The 24,550-nt window shown below is 43.2% G+C and overlaps 11 non-coding genes across 11 annotated transcripts; all 11 read left to right on the plus strand.

Annotated features, from left to right (window-relative positions):
* Nucleotides 1-5,257: 5,257 nt before the first annotated feature.
* LOC135540505 (U4 spliceosomal RNA) lies at nucleotides 5,258-5,399 on the plus strand. Its single transcript, XR_010455798.1, has one exon. It is a non-coding gene; the product is annotated as a U4 spliceosomal RNA (small nuclear RNA).
* Nucleotides 5,400-6,530: 1,131 nt separating this feature from the next.
* LOC135540516 (U4 spliceosomal RNA) lies at nucleotides 6,531-6,672 on the plus strand. The gene has a single exon (XR_010455809.1). It is a non-coding gene; the product is annotated as a U4 spliceosomal RNA (small nuclear RNA).
* Nucleotides 6,673-7,801: 1,129 nt separating this feature from the next.
* LOC135540528 (U4 spliceosomal RNA) lies at nucleotides 7,802-7,943 on the plus strand. The gene has a single exon (XR_010455820.1). It is a non-coding gene; the product is annotated as a U4 spliceosomal RNA (small nuclear RNA).
* A 1,131-nt stretch (nucleotides 7,944-9,074) lies between these two features.
* LOC135540540 (U4 spliceosomal RNA) lies at nucleotides 9,075-9,216 on the plus strand. Its single transcript, XR_010455831.1, has one exon. It is a non-coding gene; the product is annotated as a U4 spliceosomal RNA (small nuclear RNA).
* A 1,131-nt stretch (nucleotides 9,217-10,347) lies between these two features.
* Nucleotides 10,348-10,495, plus strand: LOC135540588 (U4 spliceosomal RNA). Its single transcript, XR_010455874.1, has one exon. It is a non-coding gene; the product is annotated as a U4 spliceosomal RNA (small nuclear RNA).
* Nucleotides 10,496-11,625: 1,130 nt separating this feature from the next.
* Nucleotides 11,626-11,767, plus strand: LOC135540553 (U4 spliceosomal RNA). The gene has a single exon (XR_010455842.1). It is a non-coding gene; the product is annotated as a U4 spliceosomal RNA (small nuclear RNA).
* Nucleotides 11,768-18,189: 6,422 nt separating this feature from the next.
* On the plus strand, nucleotides 18,190-18,331 carry LOC135540561 (U4 spliceosomal RNA). Its single transcript, XR_010455850.1, has one exon. It is a non-coding gene; the product is annotated as a U4 spliceosomal RNA (small nuclear RNA).
* A 1,131-nt stretch (nucleotides 18,332-19,462) lies between these two features.
* Nucleotides 19,463-19,604, plus strand: LOC135540562 (U4 spliceosomal RNA). The gene has a single exon (XR_010455851.1). It is a non-coding gene; the product is annotated as a U4 spliceosomal RNA (small nuclear RNA).
* Nucleotides 19,605-20,735: 1,131 nt separating this feature from the next.
* On the plus strand, nucleotides 20,736-20,877 carry LOC135540563 (U4 spliceosomal RNA). Its single transcript, XR_010455852.1, has one exon. It is a non-coding gene; the product is annotated as a U4 spliceosomal RNA (small nuclear RNA).
* A 1,131-nt stretch (nucleotides 20,878-22,008) lies between these two features.
* On the plus strand, nucleotides 22,009-22,150 carry LOC135540564 (U4 spliceosomal RNA). Its single transcript, XR_010455853.1, has one exon. It is a non-coding gene; the product is annotated as a U4 spliceosomal RNA (small nuclear RNA).
* A 1,131-nt stretch (nucleotides 22,151-23,281) lies between these two features.
* Nucleotides 23,282-23,423, plus strand: LOC135540565 (U4 spliceosomal RNA). The gene has a single exon (XR_010455854.1). It is a non-coding gene; the product is annotated as a U4 spliceosomal RNA (small nuclear RNA).
* Nucleotides 23,424-24,550: the final 1,127 nt, after the last annotated feature.

Raw genomic sequence — 24,550 nt, forward strand, 5'->3', positions numbered from 1 at the left:
TGCAAATGTTTTCTCACTTTTGCAAAGTCACTGAAAATTCTTGCAGGAATGCCAAATTGACTGGCCCGATGAACTCGGGATGGCTGGGCAGTGATTCTGGTACCTCTCCATCGCTCGTTAGGGTTGATTCCAGAATGTCCATTTGGTGATGTTTCTCACTCTTGCAAAGTCACTGTGCATTTGCAATATGGTTAACTGGGCATTCACCATCACCAATTTGTCATGCTATAAAAATCGTTGGGTTCTGTCTCTATGGGCCGAGACGGTCACAATGCACCTAGTCTTGTGACTCTGGGACATTTCTAAATGTCGCCATTTTCGTAATGGTCAAAATGAATTGAAGTCATTGCAAATGTTCGAGGCTGTTTCTCGGTCCGAGAACCTTCTAGAGCGCCGTAACTCACCACGCACTATCGACCTGAGGTCTAGAACAGGATTCTAAAGTTTCGGAACTCTAGGTCTGACGGTTCTTTAAAAGTTCCAACAAGGTTAACTAATGCGGGAGTGTTTGTCTCTACGCACCCCAATGGGTCCCTACTTCCAAGCTGTGTGTGTGTGTGATTTAGTTTTCCTTTGAAATTTTATGGGAAAAATGACTGATTTACAGTTCATGGGGGTTGCCTAATCACATATATGAAGTTTTGGAAAGATCTGATTTTTTTAACCCCTCCGAAACAGCCCATGAGACACAAATTATGGCACTTCCGGTTTGCACAGGAAGCTATAACTCAACACACATCCTCATTGGGGTATTCTATTACAGAATCCTGAGTTTTAAGTCTTTACGTTAAAAATTGACTGATTTACACAGGGTTGAATGCACTATGTCTATCAAACTGCAGGCAGGTTATGGGTATACACCTTTAGGGCGATTTTAACCACTTCCGGTTGGTCCAGGAAGCTTAGAATCGACACAGGTAGACCTTATAGTGGCCTGATGGACTGGTACCGAAGACAGGTTCATACAGCATTCATAACCCATATAGACTCCAGGTTGAATTTAGGGGAGCAGGCAATGTATTCCTATGGGGAGAGAAGTCAATGCAAACTGTTTTTATGTAAACACCTTCTTTTAACTGTGAAGGGTTAATGTCACACGGTCAAGGTTAGGCTTGCACAGATCGGGAGGACCTTAGGAACAAGTCCTGTGTTTGAATTGTCCTTCTAAACCTAACGGTTCCGCCGCTGTCACCCAAAATCAAATGACGTACTGGTGCAGGCTTCATTTTGGGCCTATTTTTCTCATGGTCGCTGCGCTTATACCGAGCGAGCTACGGTCAAGCGGGGCGCCTCATTGGACTCGGCACAGTCTGGACACTATGGTGATGCCAGTTTTTGTGTTGATTTCAGAATGTCCATTTGGTAATGTTTTCTCACTCTTTCAAAGTCACTGTGCATTTGCAATATGGTTAACTGGGCATTCACCATCACCAATTTGTCATGGTATAAAAATCATGCAGGAATGCCAAATTGACTGGCCCGATTAACTCGGGATGGCTGGGCAGTGGTTCTGGTACCTCTCCATCGCTCGTTTGGGTTGATTTCAGAATGTCGCTTTTGGTGATGGTACCTCACTGTTAAAACATATTGCAAATGTTTTCTCACTTTTGCAAAGTCACTGAAAATCATGCAGGAATGCCAAATTGACTGGCCTGATGAACTCGGGATGGCTGGGCAGTGATTCTGGTACCTCTCCATCGCTCGTTAGGGTTGATTTCAGAATGTCATTTTGGTGATGGTACCTCACTCTTGCAAAGTCACTGTGCATTTGCAATATGGTTAACTGGGCATTCACCATCACCAATTTGTCATGCTATAAAAATCGTGCAGGAATGCCAAATTGACTGTCCCGATGAACTCGGGATGGCTGGGTAGAGATACTGGTACCTCTCCGTCGCTCGTTAGGGTTGATTTCAGAATGTTGCTTTTGGTGATGGTACCTCACCGCTTAAACATATTGCAAATGGACAAGAGTCACCTGCAATTAACCGTCCATCAGTCAATTTGATATCATTCTGGCACCAAACTGATACAAACTGACACCAAACCCACTTTTCCCAACACGTTTAGGAGCCAAGTATCACATACTTCAGAGCTGGCCCAAAATTCACAACGCCTTCGGTTCAAACCATAAAAAAACCATAAAACAATAGTTACGTTCTAGCTGCGGGTCCATTTCTTGTGTTATGTGTAGGCCTAGCTGAGGCGACCCCGAATCCCAAGTTTCGGCTCGATAGGTCATTTGGTGTCCGAGTAAAACCCTAATTGGTGCTGAAAATCCACTTTTTTCAATTACTTGCTACGGGGTCCTTGAATGAGCTATCGGACAGAGACGTTGGGTTCTGTCTCTATGGGCCGAGACGGTCACAATGCACCTAGTCTTGTGACTCTGGGACATTTCTAAATGTCGCCATTTTTGTAACGGTCAAAATTAATTGAAGTCATTGCAAATGTTCGAGGCTGTTTCTCGGTCCGAGAACCTTCTAGAGCGCCGTAACTCACCACGCACTATCGACCTGAGGTCTAGAACAGGATTCTAAAGTTTCGGAACTCTAGGTCTGACGGTTCTTTTTAGCTCGAACAAAGCTAACTATTGGAGGCAGTGTCAGTCTCTACCCACCCCAATACATCCCTCCATCCAAGTTGTGTATCTGTGTGATTTAGTTTTCCTTTGAATTTTTATGGGAAAAATGACTGATTTACAGTTCATGGGGGTTGCCTAATCACACATATGAAGTTTTGGACAGATCTGATTTTTTAACCCTTCCAAACAGCCCCTGAGACACCAATTATGGCACTTCAGGTTGACACAGATAGCTATAAGTCAACACATATCCTCATTGGGCTATGCTTTTACAGAATCCTGAGTTTTAAGTCTTTACGTTAAGAATTGACTGATTTACACAGGGTTCAATGCACTATGTCCATCAAATTGTAGGCAGGGTATGGATATACACTTTTAGGGTGATTTTAAGCACTTCCGGTTGGCCCAGGAAGCCTAGAATCGACACAGGTAGACCTTATAGTGGCCTGATGGACTGGTACCGAAGACAGGTTCATACGGCATTCATAACCCATATAGGCTCCAGGTTGAATTTAGTGGAGCAGGCAATGTATTCCTATGGGGAGAGAAGTCAATGCAAACTGTTTTTATGTAAACACCTTCTTTTAACCTTGAAGGGTTAATGTCACACGGTCAAGGTTAGGCTTGCACAGATCGGGAGGACCTTAGGAACAGTCCTGTGTTTGAATTGTCCTTCTAAACCTAACGGTTCCGCCGCTGTCACCCAAAATCAAATGACGTTCTGGTGCAGGCTTCATATTGGGCCTACTTTTCTCATGGTCGCTGCGCTTAGACCGAGCGAGCTACGGTCAAGCGGGATATCTCGTTGAACTCGGCACGGCCTTGGGATTATGTTTATGCCATTGCCTGCTCTCTGTGTCTTTAAACACCGCGCTTTGTCACGCCATCCTTGCTGTGTGTGTGTGTGAGAGCTTTTCTTTGACATCTGTTGGGAGAAATGACTGATTTTACAGTTCAACAGGGTTGCCTAATCACACATATGAAGTTTTGAAAAGATCTGACCTTTTTAACCCTTGGATACAGCCACTATGACACCATTTAAGGCACTTCCTGTTGGCACAGGAAGCTATAAATAAACTCATATCCTCATTGGGGTATGCCTTTACAGAATCCTGAGTTTTAAGTCTTTACGTTAAGAACTGAGTTATTTACGGAGGGTTTAGTGAGTGTGTGTTATTTCAGGAAATCATAGAAAATCACAGAAATCTCGCAGAGCTCCGCAGCACACTTTAAAAATATTTGTATGAACACCCTGCAACTGGATCTGTAACTGTTGAAGAAAAAAAACACCTATATTTGAACATCACAAATCTGTCATCGTACGATTTCTCTTAAATGACGATAGATAAATGGCTGATTTTTTTATTGACACCGGAGGCTCCTTGACTTTGACGTGAAGTGAAAAAATCATTTCTCTATTTTCATTTTGGACCTTTAATCCCAGAAAAATGGCCATAACTCAAAAACCGTTGAGGCCTAGACGCCATCTTGTTCGGGGCCAACTGCCCATTATGCCAAACCTATGCTCACCAAGTTTCGGCTTCGAAATATTTTCAGTTTTCGAGATATGGCCCGTCGTGATTGGTGATGTTTTGTCAAATTGCAATATGATTGCTTATGCCCTCTTGTGGGATTTTCCGGCATAGCGGAAAAATGACCAAAATTTGATTATTTAATAAAACGAAAACTGAATGTCCGACAAAGTTCATTTGATGACTTCCCGGTAGGTCTGGCCCTGCCGCTCGCCCGACGCCGTCCCCGAATTTTAAACATGTTTTCGGGACGTCTAGTAAGGGACGGTACATTTGCAATATGGACTTTCTCACTAACCATACGGAAAATGTCGAAATGTTCCCTTAATGTATGAAAAGGTTTTGGGTTCGACCTCCATTGCAACTGAGCCAGTGGTGCTGATTACCCAAAGTGCTTTGCTCTCGATATTGGTTTTGTCCAGGAAAAAAGGGAACATCTATTGAACAAGTACCCCGCCTTGCCATTAATTACATGTAATCGAGAATCCACCAGTGTTCGGTAGGGGCCGAACTGCTAGACATACCAATGTAACAACAAATAATACAGTTTGCGGAGAAGCTGTGCGAGATACTGCAAACAGTTTGAATAGCTGAATTCTGAAATTCTATCGCAGTGGCATTATCATAGCCTATGAGGTCCATCCGAGGAGTGGTTATTGTTGGGTGACAACTTAACCCAAAACTCGACATTGGAACGACATGAAATATAGTCAGAAGTAGTCTTGGGGAGAATAGGTTCAGCAACAGGGGGTATTGGTCCACAATTCCAGTATTGCCCCCACACTGCCTCTAATTCTTGCAAGAAGTAAGGCACCCTTAGCCACGTTATACACTTCCACTAGAGGCAGCGGTGGCAAGGTTGAGTTGAAAAGGTTTTGGGTTTGCGACCCATTGCAGCTGAACCAGTGGTGCAGATTACCCAACATGCTTTGCTCTCGATATTGTTTTTTACTACTGGAAAAAGGTAACATCTATTGAATAAGTACCCCACCTTGCCATGAATATGACATGCAATCAAGAATCCACCAAAGTGGTAGGTAGGGGGCGAACTGCTAGACATTGCAATGTTAAAACACAATATTACCGTTAAAGGAGAAGCTGTGCAAGACACTGGAAACAGTTTGAGTAGCTGTAATATGCTATTCTTTCGCAGAGGCGATATCATAGCCTATGAAGTCCATCTGAGGCGTGATTATTGCTGGTTGAAAACTTAACCCAATACCCCGCTTGGGATGACTTGAAATATAGTCAGCCTTGGCAATTTTTGATAGTCTCACGTGAGACTGCTATAAATGTGAAAGAGAAGATAGTGACCAGACCAAACATGGGCTGCATCCAACTCATGTATTCTATAACCTTTTTGATGTTTCAGCTGACAGTTGAACATTATCTTGCAACTAGGTAGAAACAGAAAAAAGGTGTCAGTAATATATGCTGTGTCAGAAGTAGTGTTCGGGAGAATGAACTCAGCAACAGCGGGTTTGGGCCCACAATTTCAGCTTTGCCCCCACACTGCCTCGAATTGTTCCAAGTAGTACGTTACCCAAAGCCACTTTACCCACTTTGTCTTGCCTCCTCTAGAGGCAGCTATGGCAAGATTTACATGAAAAGGTTTTGGGTTCGACCTCCATTGCAACTGAGCCAGTGGTGCTGATTACCCAAAGTGCTTTGCTCTCGATATTGGTTTTGTCCAGGAAAAAAGGGAACATCTATTGAACAAGTACCCCGCCTTGCCATTAATTACATGTAATCGAGAATCCACCAGTGTTCGGTAGGGGCCGAACTGCTAGACATACCAATGTAACAACAAATAATACAGTTTGCGGAGAAGCTGTGCGAGATACTGCAAACAGTTTGAATAGCTGAATTCTGAAATTCTATCGCAGTGGCATTATCATAGCCTATGAGGTCCATCCGAGGAGTGGTTATTGTTGGGTGACAACTTAACCCAAAACTCGACATTGGAACGACATGAAATATAGTCAGAAGTAGTCTTGGGGAGAATAGGTTCAGCAACAGGGGGTATTGGTCCACAATTCCAGTATTGCCCCCACACTGCCTCTAATTCTTGCAAGAAGTAAGGCACCCTTAGCCACGTTATACACTTCCACTAGAGGCAGCGGTGGCAAGGTTGAGTTGAAAAGGTTTTGGGTTTGCGACCCATTGCAGCTGAACCAGTGGTGCAGATTACCCAACATGCTTTGCTCTCGATATTGTTTTTTTACTACTGGAAAAAGGTAACATCTATTGAATAAGTACCCCACCTTGCCATGAATATGACATGCAATCAAGAATCCACCAAAGTGGTAGGTAGGGGGCGAACTGCTAGACATTGCAATGTTAAAACACAATATTACCGTTAAAGGAGAAGCTGTGCAAGACACTGGAAACAGTTTGAGTAGCTGTAATATGCTATTCTTTCGCAGAGGCGATATCATAGCCTATGAAGTCCATCTGAGGCGTGATTATTGCTGGTTGAAAACTTAACCCAATACCCCGCTTGGGATGACTTGAAATATAGTCAGCCTTGGCAATTTTTGATAGTCTCACGTGAGACTGCTATAAATGTGAAAGAGAAGATAGTGACCAGACCAAACATGGGCTGCATCCAACTCATGTATTCTATAACCTTTTTGATGTTTCAGCTGACAGTTGAACATTATCTTGCAACTAGGTAGAAACAGAAAAAAGGTGTCAGTAATATATGCTGTGTCAGAAGTAGTGTTCGGGAGAATGAACTCAGCAACAGCGGGTTTGGGCCCACAATTTCAGCTTTGCCCCCACACTGCCTCGAATTGTTCCAAGTAGTACGTTACCCAAAGCCACTTTACCCACTTTGTCTTGCCTCCTCTAGAGGCAGCTATGGCAAGATTTACATGAAAAGGTTTTGGGTTCGACCTCCATTGCAACTGAGCCAGTGGTGCTGATTACCCAAAGTGCTTTGCTCTCGATATTGGTTTTGTCCAGGAAAAAGGGAACATCTATTGAACAAGTACCCCGCCTTGCCATTAATTACATGTAATCGAGAATCCACCAGTGTTCGGTAGGGGCCGAACTGCTAGACATACCAATGTAACAACAAATAATACAGTTTGCGGAGAAGCTGTGCGAGATACTGCAAACAGTTTGAATAGCTGAATTCTGAAATTCTATCGCAGTGGCATTATCATAGCCTATGAGGTCCATCCGAGGAGTGGTTATTGTTGGGTGACAACTTAACCCAAAACTCGACATTGGAACGACATGAAATATAGTCAGAAGTAGTCTTGGGGAGAATAGGTTCAGCAACAGGGGTATTGGTCCACAATTCCAGTATTGCCCCCACACTGCCTCTAATTCTTGCAAGAAGTAAGGCACCCTTAGCCACGTTATACACTTCCACTAGAGGCAGCGGTGGCAAGGTTGAGTTGAAAAGGTTTTGGGTTTGCGACCCATTGCAGCTGAACCAGTGGTGCAGATTACCCAACATGCTTTGCTCTCGATATTGTTTTTTTACTACTGGAAAAAGGTAACATCTATTGAATAAGTACCCCACCTTGCCATGAATATGACATGCAATCAAGAATCCACCAAAGTGGTAGGTAGGGGGCGAACTGCTAGACATTGCAATGTTAAAACACAATATTACCGTTAAAGGAGAAGCTGTGCAAGACACTGGAAACAGTTTGAGTAGCTGTAATATGCTATTCTTTCGCAGAGGCGATATCATAGCCTATGAAGTCCATCTGAGGCGTGATTATTGCTGGTTGAAAACTTAACCCAATACCCCGCTTGGGATGACTTGAAATATAGTCAGCCTTGGCAATTTTTGATAGTCTCACGTGAGACTGCTATAAATGTGAAAGAGAAGATAGTGACCAGACCAAACATGGGCTGCATCCAACTCATGTATTCTATAACCTTTTTGATGTTTCAGCTGACAGTTGAACATTATCTTGCAACTAGGTAGAAACAGAAAAAAGGTGTCAGTAATATATGCTGTGTCAGAAGTAGTGTTCGGGAGAATGAACTCAGCAACAGCGGGTTTGGGCCCACAATTTCAGCTTTGCCCCCACACTGCCTCGAATTGTTCCAAGTAGTACGTTACCCAAAGCCACTTTACCCACTTTGTCTTGCCTCCTCTAGAGGCAGCTATGGCAAGATTTACATGAAAAGGTTTTGGGTTCGACCTCCATTGCAACTGAGCCAGTGGTGCTGATTACCCAAAGTGCTTTGCTCTCGATATTGGTTTTGTCCAGGAAAAAAGGGAACATCTATTGAACAAGTACCCCGCCTTGCCATTAATTACATGTAATCGAGAATCCACCAGTGTTCGGTAGGGGCCGAACTGCTAGACATACCAATGTAACAACAAATAATACAGTTTGCGGAGAAGCTGTGCGAGATACTGCAAACAGTTTGAATAGCTGAATTCTGAAATTCTATCGCAGTGGCATTATCATAGCCTATGAGGTCCATCCGAGGAGTGGTTATTGTTGGGTGACAACTTAACCCAAAACTCGACATTGGAACGACATGAAATATAGTCAGAAGTAGTCTTGGGGAGAATAGGTTCAGCAACAGGGGGTATTGGTCCACAATTCCAGTATTGCCCCCACACTGCCTCTAATTCTTGCAAGAAGTAAGGCACCCTTAGCCACGTTATACACTTCCACTAGAGGCAGCGGTGGCAAGGTTGAGTTGAAAAGGTTTTGGGTTTGCGACCCATTGCAGCTGAACCAGTGGTGCAGATTACCCAACATGCTTTGCTCTCGATATTGTTTTTTTACTACTGGAAAAAGGTAACATCTATTGAATAAGTACCCCACCTTGCCATGAATATGACATGCAATCAAGAATCCACCAAAGTGGTAGGTAGGGGGCGAACTGCTAGACATTGCAATGTTAAAACACAATATTACCGTTAAAGGAGAAGCTGTGCAAGACACTGGAAACAGTTTGAGTAGCTGTAATATGCTATTCTTTCGCAGAGGCGATATCATAGCCTATGAAGTCCATCTGAGGCGTGATTATTGCTGGTTGAAAACTTAACCCAATACCCCGCTTGGGATGACTTGAAATATAGTCAGCCTTGGCAATTTTTGATAGTCTCACGTGAGACTGCTATAAATGTGAAAGAGAAGATAGTGACCAGACCAAACATGGGCTGCATCCAACTCATGTATTCTATAACCTTTTTGATGTTTCAGCTGACAGTTGAACATTATCTTGCAACTAGGTAGAAACAGAAAAAAGGTGTCAGTAATATATGCTGTGTCAGAAGTAGTGTTCGGGAGAATGAACTCAGCAACAGCGGGTTTGGGCCCACAATTTCAGCTTTGCCCCCACACTGCCTCGAATTGTTCCAAGTAGTACGTTACCCAAAGCCACTTTACCCACTTTGTCTTGCCTCCTCTAGAGGCAGCTATGGCAAGATTTACATGAAAAGGTTTTGGGTTCGACCTCCATTGCAACTGAGCCAGTGGTGCTGATTACCCAAAGTGCTTTGCTCTCGATATTGGTTTTGTCCAGGAAAAAAGGGAACATCTATTGAACAAGTACCCCGCCTTGCCATTAATTACATGTAATCGAGAATCCACCAGTGTTCGGTAGGGGCCGAACTGCTAGACATACCAATGTAACAACAAATAATACAGTTTGCGGAGAAGCTGTGCGAGATACTGCAAACAGTTTGAATAGCTGAATTCTGAAATTCTATCGCAGTGGCATTATCATAGCCTATGAGGTCCATCCGAGGAGTGGTTATTGTTGGGTGACAACTTAACCCAAAACTCGACATTGGAACGACATGAAATATAGTCAGAAGTAGTCTTGGGGAGAATAGGTTCAGCAACAGGGGGTATTGGTCCACAATTCCAGTATTGCCCCCACACTGCCTCTAATTCTTGCAAGAAGTAAGGCACCCTTAGCCACGTTATACACTTCCACTAGAGGCAGCGGTGGCAAGGTTGAGTTGAAAAGGTTTTGGGTTTGCGACCCATTGCAGCTGAACCAGTGGTGCAGATTACCCAACATGCTTTGCTCTCGATATTGTTTTTTTACTACTGGAAAAAGGTAACATCTATTGAATAAGTACCCCACCTTGCCATGAATATGACATGCAATCAAGAATCCACCAAAGTGGTAGGTAGGGGGCGAACTGCTAGACATTGCAATGTTAAAACACAATATTACCGTTAAAGGAGAAGCTGTGCAAGACACTGGAAACAGTTTGAGTAGCTGTAATATGCTATTCTTTCGCAGAGGCGATATCATAGCCTATGAAGTCCATCTGAGGCGTGATTATTGCTGGTTGAAAACTTAACCCAATACCCCGCTTGGGATGACTTGAAATTGAAATATAGTCAGCCTTGGCAATTTTTGATAGTCTCACGTGAGACTGCTATAAATGTGAAAGAGAAGATAGTGACCAGACCAAACATGGGCTGCATCCAACTCATGTATTCTATAACCTTTTTGATGTTTCAGCTGACAGTTGAACATTATCTTGCAACTAGGTAGAAACAGAAAAAAGGTGTCAGTAATATATGCTGTGTCAGAAGTAGTGTTCGGGAGAATGAACTCAGCAACAGCGGGTTTGGGCCCACAATTTCAGCTTTGCCCCCACACTGCCTCGAATTGTTCCAAGTAGTACGTTACCCAAAGCCACTTTACCCACTTTGTCTTGCCTCCTCTAGAGGCAGCTATGGCAAGATTTACATGAAAAGGTTTTGGGTTCGACCTCCATTGCAACTGAGCCAGTGGTGCTGATTACCCAAAGTGCTTTGCTCTCGATATTGGTTTTGTCCAGGAAAAAAGGGAACATCTATTGAACAAGTACCCCGCCTTGCCATTAATTACATGTAATCGAGAATCCACCAGTGTTCGGTAGGGGCCGAACTGCTAGACATACCAATGTAACAACAAATAATACAGTTTGCGGAGAAGCTGTGCGAGATACTGCAAACAGTTTGAATAGCTGAATTCTGAAATTCTATCGCAGTGGCATTATCATAGCCTATGAGGTCCATCCGAGGAGTGGTTATTGTTGGGTGACAACTTAACCCAAAACTCGACATTGGAACGACATGAAATATAGTCAGAAGTAGTCTTGGGGAGAATAGGTTCAGCAACAGGGGTATTGGTCCACAATTCCAGTATTGCCCCCACACTGCCTCTAATTCTTGCAAGAAGTAAGGCACCCTTAGCCACGTTATACACTTCCACTAGAGGCAGCGGTGGCAAGGTTGAGTTGAAAAGGTTTTGGGTTTGCGACCCATTGCAGCTGAACCAGTGGTGCAGATTACCCAACATGCTTTGCTCTCGATATTGTTTTTTTACTACTGGAAAAAGGTAACATCTATTGAATAAGTACCCCACCTTGCCATGAATATGACATGCAATCAAGAATCCACCAAAGTGGTAGGTAGGGGGCGAACTGCTAGACATTGCAATGTTAAAACACAATATTACCGTTAAAGGAGAAGCTGTGCAAGACACTGGAAACAGTTTGAGTAGCTGTAATATGCTATTCTTTCGCAGAGGCGATATCATAGCCTATGAAGTCCATCTGAGGCGTGATTATTGCTGGTTGAAAACTTAACCCAATACCCCGCTTGGGATGACTTGAAATATAGTCAGCCTTGGCAATTTTTGATAGTCTCACGTGAGACTGCTATAAATGTGAAAGAGAAGATAGTGACCAGACCAAACATGGGCTGCATCCAACTCATGTATTCTATAACCTTTTTGATGTTTCAGCTGACAGTTGAACATTATCTTGCAACTAGGTAGAAACAGAAAAAAGGTGTCAGTAATATATGCTGTGTCAGAAGTAGTGTTCGGGAGAATGAACTCAGCAACAGCGGGTTTGGGCCCACAATTTCAGCTTTGCCCCCACACTGCCTCGAATTGTTCCAAGTAGTACGTTACCCAAAGCCACTTTACCCACTTTGTCTTGCCTCCTCTAGAGGCAGCTATGGCAAGATTTACATGTAAGGGAATACCCCCTGAATTGGACAAAAATGAATGGGAAACCATTGGCATAGTACAAACCATGTACACAATGGCCAATACCACCCAAATCGGCGTTGATTCATGGAAAATGTATTTCAAATGCCATATGGCAATTGCCAGTTGTAACACTTCAAAAATCCAACAGGTGGCGTGTGCACTCCACCGTGGTTTTTCATATTGAAAATGGACCCCAAGTCAACATCCAAAAGCCAAATTTTGAAAAAATGGATTTTTTGTCAAAAACTTATCACACCTTAAAAAAGTGCTTTCTGGACCGTTTTTTGAAATTCTTTAGCTTTTTTTGTCAATTCCACATGTGTATGAACTGTATGAATATACTTTTGTCCAATTTCATTATCATTATTTTGTATTTTATTTTTACTTGCGCATTATTGCATGTGTTTTCTCCATTTGCAATATGATTTCATAGGAAGTCAGAAGTCAAAAGTCAATAATTGCAAAATTTCATAAAAAACTTCACACACCCCTAAAAAAGTGCTTTCTGGACCGTTTTTCGAAATTCTTTAGAATTTTGTGTCAATTACACACGTATAAGAACTGTATCAACATACTTTAGTCATATTTTATTATCATAATTTTTTTTTTTTTTTTTTACTTGTCCATAAGGCATAATGCGTTTTGTGGGGGCCAAATGTCATAAGACCAATTTGTCATGCTATAAAAATCGTGCAGGAATGCCAAATTGACTGGCCCGATGAACTCGGGATGGCTGGGCAGTGATTCTGGCACCTCTCCATTGCTCGTTTGGGATGATTTCAGAATGTCACTTTTGGTGATGGTACCTCACTGTTAAAACATATTGCAAATGTTTTCTCACTTTTGCAAAGTCACTGAAAATTCTTGCAGGAATGCCAAATTGACTGGCCCGATGAACTCGGGATGGCTGGGCAGTGATTCTGGTACCTCTCCATCGCTCGTTAGGGTTGATTCCAGAATGTCCATTTGGTGATGTTTCTCACTCTTGCAAAGTCACTGTGCATTTGCAATATGGTTAACTGGGCATTCACCATCACCAATTTGTCATGCTATAAAAATCGTTGGGTTCTGTCTCTATGGGCCGAGACGGTCACAATGCACCTAGTCTTGTGACTCTGGGACATTTCTAAATGTCGCCATTTTCGTAATGGTCAAAATGAATTGAAGTCATTGCAAATGTTCGAGGCTGTTTCTCGGTCCGAGAACCTTCTAGAGCGCCGTAACTCACCACGCACTATCGACCTGAGGTCTAGAACAGGATTCTAAAGTTTCGGAACTCTAGGTCTGACGGTTCTTTAAAAGTTCCAACAAGGTTAACTAATGCGGGAGTGTTTGTCTCTACGCACCCCAATGGGTCCCTACTTCCAAGCTGTGTGTGTGTGTGATTTAGTTTTCCTTTGAAATTTTATGGGAAAAATGACTGATTTACAGTTCATGGGGTTGCCTAATCACATATATGAAGTTTTGGAAAGATCTGATTTTTTTAACCCCTCGAAACAGCCCATGAGACACAAATTATGGCACTTCCGGTTTGCACAGGAAGCTATAACTCAACACACATCCTCATTGGGGTATTCTATTACAGAATCCTGAGTTTTAAGTCTTTACGTTAAAAATTGACTGATTTACACAGGGTTGAATGCACTATGTCTATCAAACTGCAGGCAGGTTATGGGTATACACCTTTAGGGCGATTTTAACCACTTCCGGTTGGTCCAGGAAGCTTAGAATCGACACAGGTAGACCTTATAGTGGCCTGATGGACTGGTACCGAAGACAGGTTCATACAGCATTCATAACCCATATAGACTCCAGGTTGAATTTAGGGGAGCAGGCAATGTATTCCTATGGGGAGAGAAGTCAATGCAAACTGTTTTTATGTAAACACCTTCTTTTAACTGTGAAGGGTTAATGTCACACGGTCAAGGTTAGGCTTGCACAGATCGGGAGGACCTTAGGAACAAGTCCTGTGTTTGAATTGTCCTTCTAAACCTAACGGTTCCGCCGCTGTCACCCAAAATCAAATGACGTACTGGTGCAGGCTTCATTTTGGGCCTATTTTTCTCATGGTCGCTGCGCTTATACCGAGCGAGCTACGGTCAAGCGGGCGCCTCATTGGACTCGGCACAGTCTGGACACTATGGTGATGCCAGTTTTTGTGTTGATTTCAGAATGTCCATTTGGTAATGTTTTCTCACTCTTTCAAAGTCACTGTGCATTTGCAATATGGTTAACTGGGCATTCACCATCACCAATTTGTCATGGTATAAAAATCATGCAGGAATGCCAAATTGACTGGCCCGATTAACTCGGGATGGCTGGGCAGTGGTTCTGGTACCTCTCCATCGCTCGTTTGGGTTGATTTCAGAATGTCGCTTTTGGTGATGGTACCTCACTGTTAAAACATATTGCAAATGTTTTCTCACTTTTGCAAAGTCACTGAAAATCATGCAGGAATGCCAAATTGACTGGCCTGATGAACTCGGGATGGCTGGGCAGTGATTCTGGTACCTCTCCATCGCTCGTTAGGGTTGATTTCAGAATGTCATTTTGGTGATGGTACCTCACTCTTGCAAAGTCACTGTGCATTTGCAATATGGTTAACTGGGCATTCACCATCACCAATTTGTCATGCTATAAAAATCGTGCAGGAATGCCAAATTGACTGTCCCGATGAACTCGGGATGGCTGGGTAGAGATACTGGTACCTCTCCGTCGCTCGTTAGGGTTGATTTCAGAATGTTGCTTTTGGTGATGGTACCTCACCGCTTAAACATATTGCAAATGGACAAGAGTCACCTGCAATTAACCGTCCATCAGTCAATTTGATATCATTCTGGCACCAAACTGATACAAACTGACACCAAACCCACTTTTCCCAACACGTTTAGGAGCCAAGTATCACATACTTCAGAGCTGGCCCAAAATTCACAACGCCTTCGGTTCAAACCATAAAAAAACCATAAAACAAGTAGTTACGTTCTAGCTGCGGGTCCATTTCTTGTGTTATGTGTAGGCCTAGCTGAGGCGACCCCGAATCCCAAGTTTCGGCTCGATAGGTCATTTGGTGTCCGAGTAAAACCCTAATTGGTGCTGAAAATCCACTTTTTCAATTACTTGCTACGGGGTCCTTGAATGAGCTATCGGACAGAGACGTTGGGTTCTGTCTCTATGGGCCGAGACGGTCACAATGCACCTAGTCTTGTGACTCTGGGACATTTCTAAATGTCGCCATTTTTGTAATGGTCAAAATTAATTGAAGTCATTGCAAATGTTCGACGCTGTTTCTCGGTCCGAGAACCTTCTAGAGCGCCGTAACTCACCACGCACTATCGACCTGAGGTCTAGAACAGGATTCTAAAGTTTCGGAACTCTAGGTCTGACGGTTCTTTTTAGCTCGAACAAAGCTAACTATTGGAGGCAGTGTCAGTCTCTACCCACCCCAATACGTCCCTCCATCCAAGTTGTGTATCTGTGTGATTTAGTTTTCCTTTGAATTTTTATGGGAAAAATGACTGATTTACAGTTCATGGGGGTTGCCTAATCACACATATGAAGTTTTGGACAGATCTGATTTTTTTAACCCTTCCAAACAGCCCCTGAGACACCAATTATGGCACTTCAGGTTGACACAGATAGCTATAAGTCAACACATATCCTCATTGGGCTATGCTTTTACAGAATCCTGAGTTTTAAGTCTTTACGTTAAGAATTGACTGATTTACACAGGGTTCAATGCACTATGTCCATCAAATTGTAGGCAGGGTATGGATATACACTTTTAGGGTGATTTTAAGCACTTCCGGTTGGCCCAGGAAGCCTAGAATCGACACAGGTAGACCTTATAGTGGCCTGATGGACTGGTACCGAAGACAGGTTCATACGGCATTCATAACCCATATAGGCTCCAGGTTGAATTTAGTGGAGCAGGCAATGTATTCCTATGGGGAGAGAAGTCAATGCAAACTGTTTTTATGTAAACACCTTCTTTTAACCTTGAAGGGTTAATGTCACACGGTCAAGGTTAGGCTTGCACAGATCGGGAGGACCTTAGGAACAGTCCTGTGTTTGAATTGTCCTTCTAAACCTAACGGTTCCGCCGCTGTCACCCAAAATCAAATGACGTTCTGGTGCAGGCTTCATATTGGGCCTACTTTTCTCATGGTCGCTGCGCTTAGACCGAGCGAGCTACGGTCAAGCGGGATATCTCGTTGAACTCGGCACGGCCTTGGGATTATGTTTATGCCATTGCCTGCTCTCTGTGTCTTTAAACACCGCGCTTTGTCACGCCATCCTTGCTGTGTGTGTGTGTGAGAGCTTTTCTTTGACATCTGTTGGGAGAAATGACTGATTTTACAGTTCAACAGGGTTGCCTAATCACACATATGAAGTTTTGAAAAGATCTGACCTTTTTAACCCTTGGATACAGCCACTATGACACCATTTAAGGCACTTCCTGTTGGCACAGGAAGCTATAAATAAACTCATATCCTCATTGGGGTATGCCTTTACAGAATCCTGAGTTTTAAGTCTTTACGTTAAGAACTGAGTTATTTACGGAGGGTTTAGTGAGTGTGTGTTATTTCAGGAAATCATAGAAAATCACAGAAATCTCGCAGAGCTCCGCAGCACACTTTAAAAATATTTGTATGAACACCCTGCAACTGGATCTGTAACTGTTGAAGAAAAAAAACACCTATATTTGAACATCACAAATCTGTCATCGTACGATTTCTCTTAAATGACGATAGATAAATGGCTGATTTTTTTATTGACACCGGAGGCTCCTTGACTTTGACGTGAAGTGAAAAAATCATTTCTCTATTTTCATTTTGGACCTTTAATCCCAGAAAGATGGCCATAACTCAAAAACCGTTGAGGCCTAGACGCCATCTTGTTCGGGGCCAACTGCCCATTATGCCAAACCTATGCTCACCAAGTTTCGGCTTCGAAATATTTTCAGTTTTCGAGATATGGCCCGTCGTGATTGGTGATGTTTTGTCAAATTGCAATATGATTGCTTATGCCCTCTTGTGGGATTTTCCGGCATAGCGGAAAAATGACCAAAATTTGATTATTTAATAAAACGAAAACAGAATGTCCGACAAAGTTCATTTGATGACTTCCCGGTAGGTCTGGCCCTGCCGCTCGGCCCGACGCCGTCCCCGAATTTTAAACATGTTTTCGGGACGTCTAGTAAGGGACGGTACATTTGCAATATGGACTTTCTCACTAACCATACGGAAAATGTCGAAATGTTCCCTTAATGTATGAAAAGGTTTTGGGTTCGACCCCCATTGCAGCTGAGCCAGTGGTGCTGATTACCCAAAGTGCTTTGCTCTCGATATTGGTTTTGTCCAGGAAAAAAGGGAACATCTATTGAACAAGTACCCCGCCTTGCCATTAATTACATGTAATCGAGAATCCACCAGTGTTCGGTAGGGGCCGAACTGCTAGACATACCAATGTAACAACAAATAATACAGTTTGCGGAGAAGCTGTGCGAGATACTGCAAACAGTTTGAATAGCTGAATTCTGAAATTCTATCGCAGTGGCATTATCATAGCCTATGAGGTCCATCCGAGGAGTGGTTATTGTTGGGTGACAACTTAACCCAAAACTCGACATTGGAACGACATGAAATATAGTCAGAAGTAGTCTTGGGGAGAATAGGTTCAGCAACAGGGGGTATTGGTCCACAATTCCAGTATTGCCCCCACACTGCCTCTAATTCTTGCAAGAAGTAAGGCACCCTTAGCCACGTTATACACTTCCACTAGAGGCAGCGGTGGCAAGGTTGAGTTGAAAAGGTTTTGGGTTTGCGACCCATTGCAGCTGAACCAGTGGTGCAGATTACCCAACATGCTTTGCTCTCGATATTGTTTTTTTACTACTGGAAAAAGGTAACATCTATTGAATAAGTACCCCACCTTGCCATGAATATGACATGCAATCAAGAATCCACCAAAGTGGTAGGTAGGGGGCGAACTGCTAGACATTGCAATGTTAAAACACAATATTACCGTTAAAGGAGAAGCTGTGCAAGACACTGGAAACAGTTTGAGTAGCTGTAATATGCTATTCTTTCGCAGAGGCGATATCATAGCCTATGAAGTCCATCTGAGGCGTGATTATTGCTGGTTGAAAACTTAACCCAATACCCCGCTTGGGATGACTTGAAATATAGTCAGCCTTGGCAATTTTTGATAGTCTCACGTGAGACTGCTATAAATGTGAAAGAGAAGATAGTGACCAGACCAAACATGGGCTGCATCCAACTCATGTATTCTATAACCTTTTTGATGTTTCAGCTGACAGTTGAACATTATCTTGCAACTAGGTAGAAACAGAAAAAAGGTGTCAGTAATATATGCTGTGTCAGAAGTAGTGTTCGGGAGAATGAACTCAGCAACAGCGGGTTTGGGCCCACAATTTCAGCTTTGCCCCCACACTGCCTCGAATTGTTCCAAGTAGTACGTTACCCAAAGCCACTTTACCCACTTTGTCTTGCCTCCTCTAGAGGCAGCTATGGCAAGATTTACATGAAAAGGTTTTGGGTTCGACCTCCATTGCAACTGAGCCAGTGGTGCTGATTACCCAAAGTGCTTTGCTCTCGATATTGGTTTTGTCCAGGAAAAAAGGGAACATCTATTGAACAAGTACCCCGCCTTGCCATTAATTACATGTAATCGAGAATCCACCAGTGTTCGGTAGGGGCCGAACTGCTAGACATACCAATGTAACAACAAATAATACAGTTTGCGGAGAAGCTGTGCGAGATACTGCAAACAGTTTGAATAGCTGAATTCTGAAATTCTATCGCAGTGGCATTATCATAGCCTATGAGGTCCATCCGAGGAGTGGTTATTGTTGGGTGACAACTTAACCCAAAACTCGACATTGGAACGACATGAAATATAGTCAGAAGTAGTCTTGGGGAGAATAGGTTCAGCAACAGGGGGTATTGGTCCACAATTCCAGTATTGCCCCCACACTGCCTCTAATTCTTGCAAGAAGTAAGGCACCCTTAGCCACGTTATACACTTCCACTAGAGGCAGCGGTGGCAAGGTTGAGTTGAAAAGGTTTTGGGTTTGCGACCCATTGCAGCTGAACCAGTGGTGCAGATTACCCAACATGCTTTGCTCTCGATATTGTTTTTTTACTACTGGAAAAAGGTAACATCTATTGAATAAGTACCCCACCTTGCCATGAATATGACATGCAATCAAGAATCCACCAAAGTGGTAGGTAGGGGGCGAACTGCTAGACATTGCAATGTTAAAACACAATATTACCGTTAAAGGAGAAGCTGTGCAAGACACTGGAAACAGTTTGAGTAGCTGTAATATGCTATTCTTTCGCAGAGGCGATATCATAGCCTATGAAGTCCATCTGAGGCGTGATTATTGCTGGTTGAAAACTTAACCCAATACCCCGCTTGGGATGACTTGAAATATAGTCAGCCTTGGCAATTTTTGATAGTCTCACGTGAGACTGCTATAAATGTGAAAGAGAAGATAGTGACCAGACCAAACATGGGCTGCATCCAACTCATGTATTCTATAACCTTTTTGATGTTTCAGCTGACAGTTGAACATTATCTTGCAACTAGGTAGAAACAGAAAAAAGGTGTCAGTAATATATGCTGTGTCAGAAGTAGTGTTCGGGAGAATGAACTCAGCAACAGCGGGTTTGGGCCCACAATTTCAGCTTTGCCCCCACACTGCCTCGAATTGTTCCAAGTAGTACGTTACCCAAAGCCACTTTACCCACTTTGTCTTGCCTCCTCTAGAGGCAGCTATGGCAAGATTTACATGAAAAGGTTTTGGGTTCGACCTCCATTGCAACTGAGCCAGTGGTGCTGATTACCCAAAGTGCTTTGCTCTCGATATTGGTTTTGTCCAGGAAAAAAGGGAACATCTATTGAACAAGTACCCCGCCTTGCCATTAATTACATGTAATCGAGAATCCACCAGTGTTCGGTAGGGGCCGAACTGCTAGACATACCAATGTAACAACAAATAATACAGTTTGCGGAGAAGCTGTGCGAGATACTGCAAACAGTTTGAATAGCTGAATTCTGAAATTCTATCGCAGTGGCATTATCATAGCCTATGAGGTCCATCCGAGGAGTGGTTATTGTTGGGTGACAACTTAACCCAAAACTCGACATTGGAACGACATGAAATATAGTCAGAAGTAGTCTTGGGGAGAATAGGTTCAGCAACAGGGGGTATTGGTCCACAATTCCAGTATTGCCCCCACACTGCCTCTAATTCTTGCAAGAAGTAAGGCACCCTTAGCCACGTTATACACTTCCACTAGAGGCAGCGGTGGCAAGGTTGAGTTGAAAAGGTTTTGGGTTTGCGACCCATTGCAGCTGAACCAGTGGTGCAGATTACCCAACATGCTTTGCTCTCGATATTGTTTTTTTACTACTGGAAAAAGGTAACATCTATTGAATAAGTACCCCACCTTGCCATGAATATGACATGCAATCAAGAATCCACCAAAGTGGTAGGTAGGGGGCGAACTGCTAGACATTGCAATGTTAAAACACAATATTACCGTTAAAGGAGAAGCTGTGCAAGACACTGGAAACAGTTTGAGTAGCTGTAATATGCTATTCTTTCGCAGAGGCGATATCATAGCCTATGAAGTCCATCTGAGGCGTGATTATTGCTGGTTGAAAACTTAACCCAATACCCCGCTTGGGATGACTTGAAATATAGTCAGCCTTGGCAATTTTTGATAGTCTCACGTGAGACTGCTATAAATGTGAAAGAGAAGATAGTGACCAGACCAAACATGGGCTGCATCCAACTCATGTATTCTATAACCTTTTTGATGTTTCAGCTGACAGTTGAACATTATCTTGCAACTAGGTAGAAACAGAAAAAAGGTGTCAGTAATATATGCTGTGTCAGAAGTAGTGTTCGGGAGAATGAACTCAGCAACAGCGGGTTTGGGCCCACAATTTCAGCTTTGCCCCCACACTGCCTCGAATTGTTCCAAGTAGTACGTTACCCAAAGCCACTTTACCCACTTTGTCTTGCCTCCTCTAGAGGCAGCTATGGCAAGATTTACATGAAAAGGTTTTGGGTTCGACCTCCATTGCAACTGAGCCAGTGGTGCTGATTACCCAAAGTGCTTTGCTCTCGATATTGGTTTTGTCCAGGAAAAAAGGGAACATCTATTGAACAAGTACCCCGCCTTGCCATTAATTACATGTAATCGAGAATCCACCAGTGTTCGGTAGGGGCCGAACTGCTAGACATACCAATGTAACAACAAATAATACAGTTTGCGGAGAAGCTGTGCGAGATACTGCAAACAGTTTGAATAGCTGAATTCTGAAATTCTATCGCAGTGGCATTATCATAGCCTATGAGGTCCATCCGAGGAGTGGTTATTGTTGGGTGACAACTTAACCCAAAACTCGACATTGGAACGACATGAAATATAGTCAGAAGTAGTCTTGGGGAGAATAGGTTCAGCAACAGGGGGTATTGGTCCACAATTCCAGTATTGCCCCCACACTGCCTCTAATTCTTGCAAGAAGTAAGGCACCCTTAGCCACGTTATACACTTCCACTAGAGGCAGCGGTGGCAAGGTTGAGTTGAAAAGGTTTTGGGTTTGCGACCCATTGCAGCTGAACCAGTGGTGCAGATTACCCAACATGCTTTGCTCTCGATATTGTTTTTTTACTACTGGAAAAAGGTAACATCTATTGAATAAGTACCCCACCTTGCCATGAATATGACATGCAATCAAGAATCCACCAAAGTGGTAGGTAGGGGGCGAACTGCTAGACATTGCAATGTTAAAACACAATATTACCGTTAAAGGAGAAGCTGTGCAAGACACTGGAAACAGTTTGAGTAGCTGTAATATGCTATTCTTTCGCAGAGGCGATATCATAGCCTATGAAGTCCATCTGAGGCGTGATTATTGCTGGTTGAAAACTTAACCCAATACCCCGCTTGGGATGACTTGAAATATAGTCAGCCTTGGCAATTTTTGATAGTCTCACGTGAGACTGCTATAAATGTGAAAGAGAAGATAGTGACCAGACCAAACATGGGCTGCATCCAACTCATGTATTCTATAACCTTTTTGATGTTTCAGCTGACAGTTGAACATTATCTTGCAACTAGGTAGAAACAGAAAAAAGGTGTCAGTAATATATGCTGTGTCAGAAGTAGTGTTCGGGAGAATGAACTCAGCAACAGCGGGTTTGGGCCCACAATTTCAGCTTTGCCCCCACACTGCCTCGAATTGTTCCAAGTAGTACGTTACCCAAAGCCACTTTACCCACTTTGTCTTGCCTCCTCTAGAGGCAGCTATGGCAAGATTTACATGAAAAGGTTTTGGGTTCGACCTCCATTGCAACTGAGCCAGTGGTGCTGATTACCCAAAGTGCTTTGCTCTCGATATTGGTTTTGTCCAGGAAAAAAGGGAACATCTATTGAACAAGTACCCCGCCTTGCCATTAATTACATGTAATCGAGAATCCACCAGTGTTCGGTAGGGGCCGAACTGCTAGACATACCAATGTAACAACAAATAATACAGTTTGCGGAGAAGCTGTGCGAGATACTGCAAACAGTTTGAATAGCTGAATTCTGAAATTCTATCGCAGTGGCATTATCATAGCCTATGAGGTCCATCCGAGGAGTGGTTATTGTTGGGTGACAACTTAACCCAAAACTCGACATTGGAACGACATGAAATATAGTCAGAAGTAGTCTTGGGGAGAATAGGTTCAGCAACAGGGGGTATTGGTCCACAATTCCAGTATTGCCCCCACACTGCCTCTAATTCTTGCAAGAAGTAAGGCACCCTTAGCCACGTTATACACTTCCACTAGAGGCAGCGGTGGCAAGGTTGAGTTGAAAAGGTTTTGGGTTTGCGACCCATTGCAGCTGAACCAGTGGTGCAGATTACCCAACATGCTTTGCTCTCGATATTGTTTTTTTACTACTGGAAAAAGGTAACATCTATTGAATAAGTACCCCACCTTGCCATGAATATGACATGCAATCAAGAATCCACCAAAGTGGTAGGTAGGGGGCGAACTGCTAGACATTGCAATGTTAAAACACAATATTACCGTTAAAGGAGAAGCTGTGCAAGACACTGGAAACAGTTTGAGTAGCTGTAATATGCTATTCTTTCGCAGAGGCGATATCATAGCCTATGAAGTCCATCTGAGGCGTGATTATTGCTGGTTGAAAACTTAACCCAATACCCCGCTTGGGATGACTTGAAATATAGTCAGCCTTGGCAATTTTTGATAGTCTCACGTGAGACTGCTATAAATGTGAAAGAGAAGATAGTGACCAGACCAAACATGGGCTGCATCCAACTCATGTATTCTATAACCTTTTTGATGTTTCAGCTGACAGTTGAACATTATCTTGCAACTAGGTAGAAACAGAAAAAAGGTGTCAGTAATATATGCTGTGTCAGAAGTAGTGTTCGGGAGAATGAACTCAGCAACAGCGGGTTTGGGCCCACAATTTCAGCTTTGCCCCCACACTGCCTCGAATTGTTCCAAGTAGTACGTTACCCAAAGCCACTTTACCCACTTTGTCTTGCCTCCTCTAGAGGCAGCTATGGCAAGATTTACATGAAAAGGTTTTGGGTTCGACCTCCATTGCAACTGAGCCAGTGGTGCTGATTACCCAAAGTGCTTTGCTCTCGATATTGGTTTTGTCCAGGAAAAAAGGGAACATCTATTGAACAAGTACCCCGCCTTGCCATTAATTACATGTAATCGAGAATCCACCAGTGTTCGGTAGGGGCCGAACTGCTAGACATACCAATGTAACAACAAATAATACAGTTTGCGGAGAAGCTGTGCGAGATACTGCAAACAGTTTGAATAGCTGAATTCTGAAATTCTATCGCAGTGGCATTATCATAGCCTATGAGGTCCATCCGAGGAGTGGTTATTGTTGGGTGACAACTTAACCCAAAACTCGACATTGGAACGACATGAAATATAGTCAGAAGTAGTCTTGGGGAGAATAGGTTCAGCAACAGGGGGTATTGGTCCACAATTCCAGTATTGCCCCCACACTGCCTCTAATTCTTGCAAGAAGTAAGGCACCCTTAGCCACGTTATACACTTCCACTAGAGGCAGCGGTGGCAAGGTTGAGTTGAAAAGGTTTTGGGTTTGCGACCCATTGCAGCTGAACCAGTGGTGCAGATTACCCAACATGCTTTGCTCTCGATATTGTTTTTTTACTACTGGAAAAAGGTAACATCTATTGAATAAGTACCCCACCTTGCCATGAATATGACATGCAATCAAGAATCCACCAAAGTGGTAGGTAGGGGGCGAACTGCTAGACATTGCAATGTTAAAACACAATATTACCGTTAAAGGAGAAGCTGTGCAAGACACTGGAAACAGTTTGAGTAGCTGTAATA

This window comes from Oncorhynchus masou, chromosome 5 (genome assembly GCF_036934945.1).
Source record: "Oncorhynchus masou masou isolate Uvic2021 chromosome 5, UVic_Omas_1.1, whole genome shotgun sequence".
Taxonomy (NCBI): Eukaryota; Metazoa; Chordata; class Actinopteri; order Salmoniformes; family Salmonidae; genus Oncorhynchus; species Oncorhynchus masou.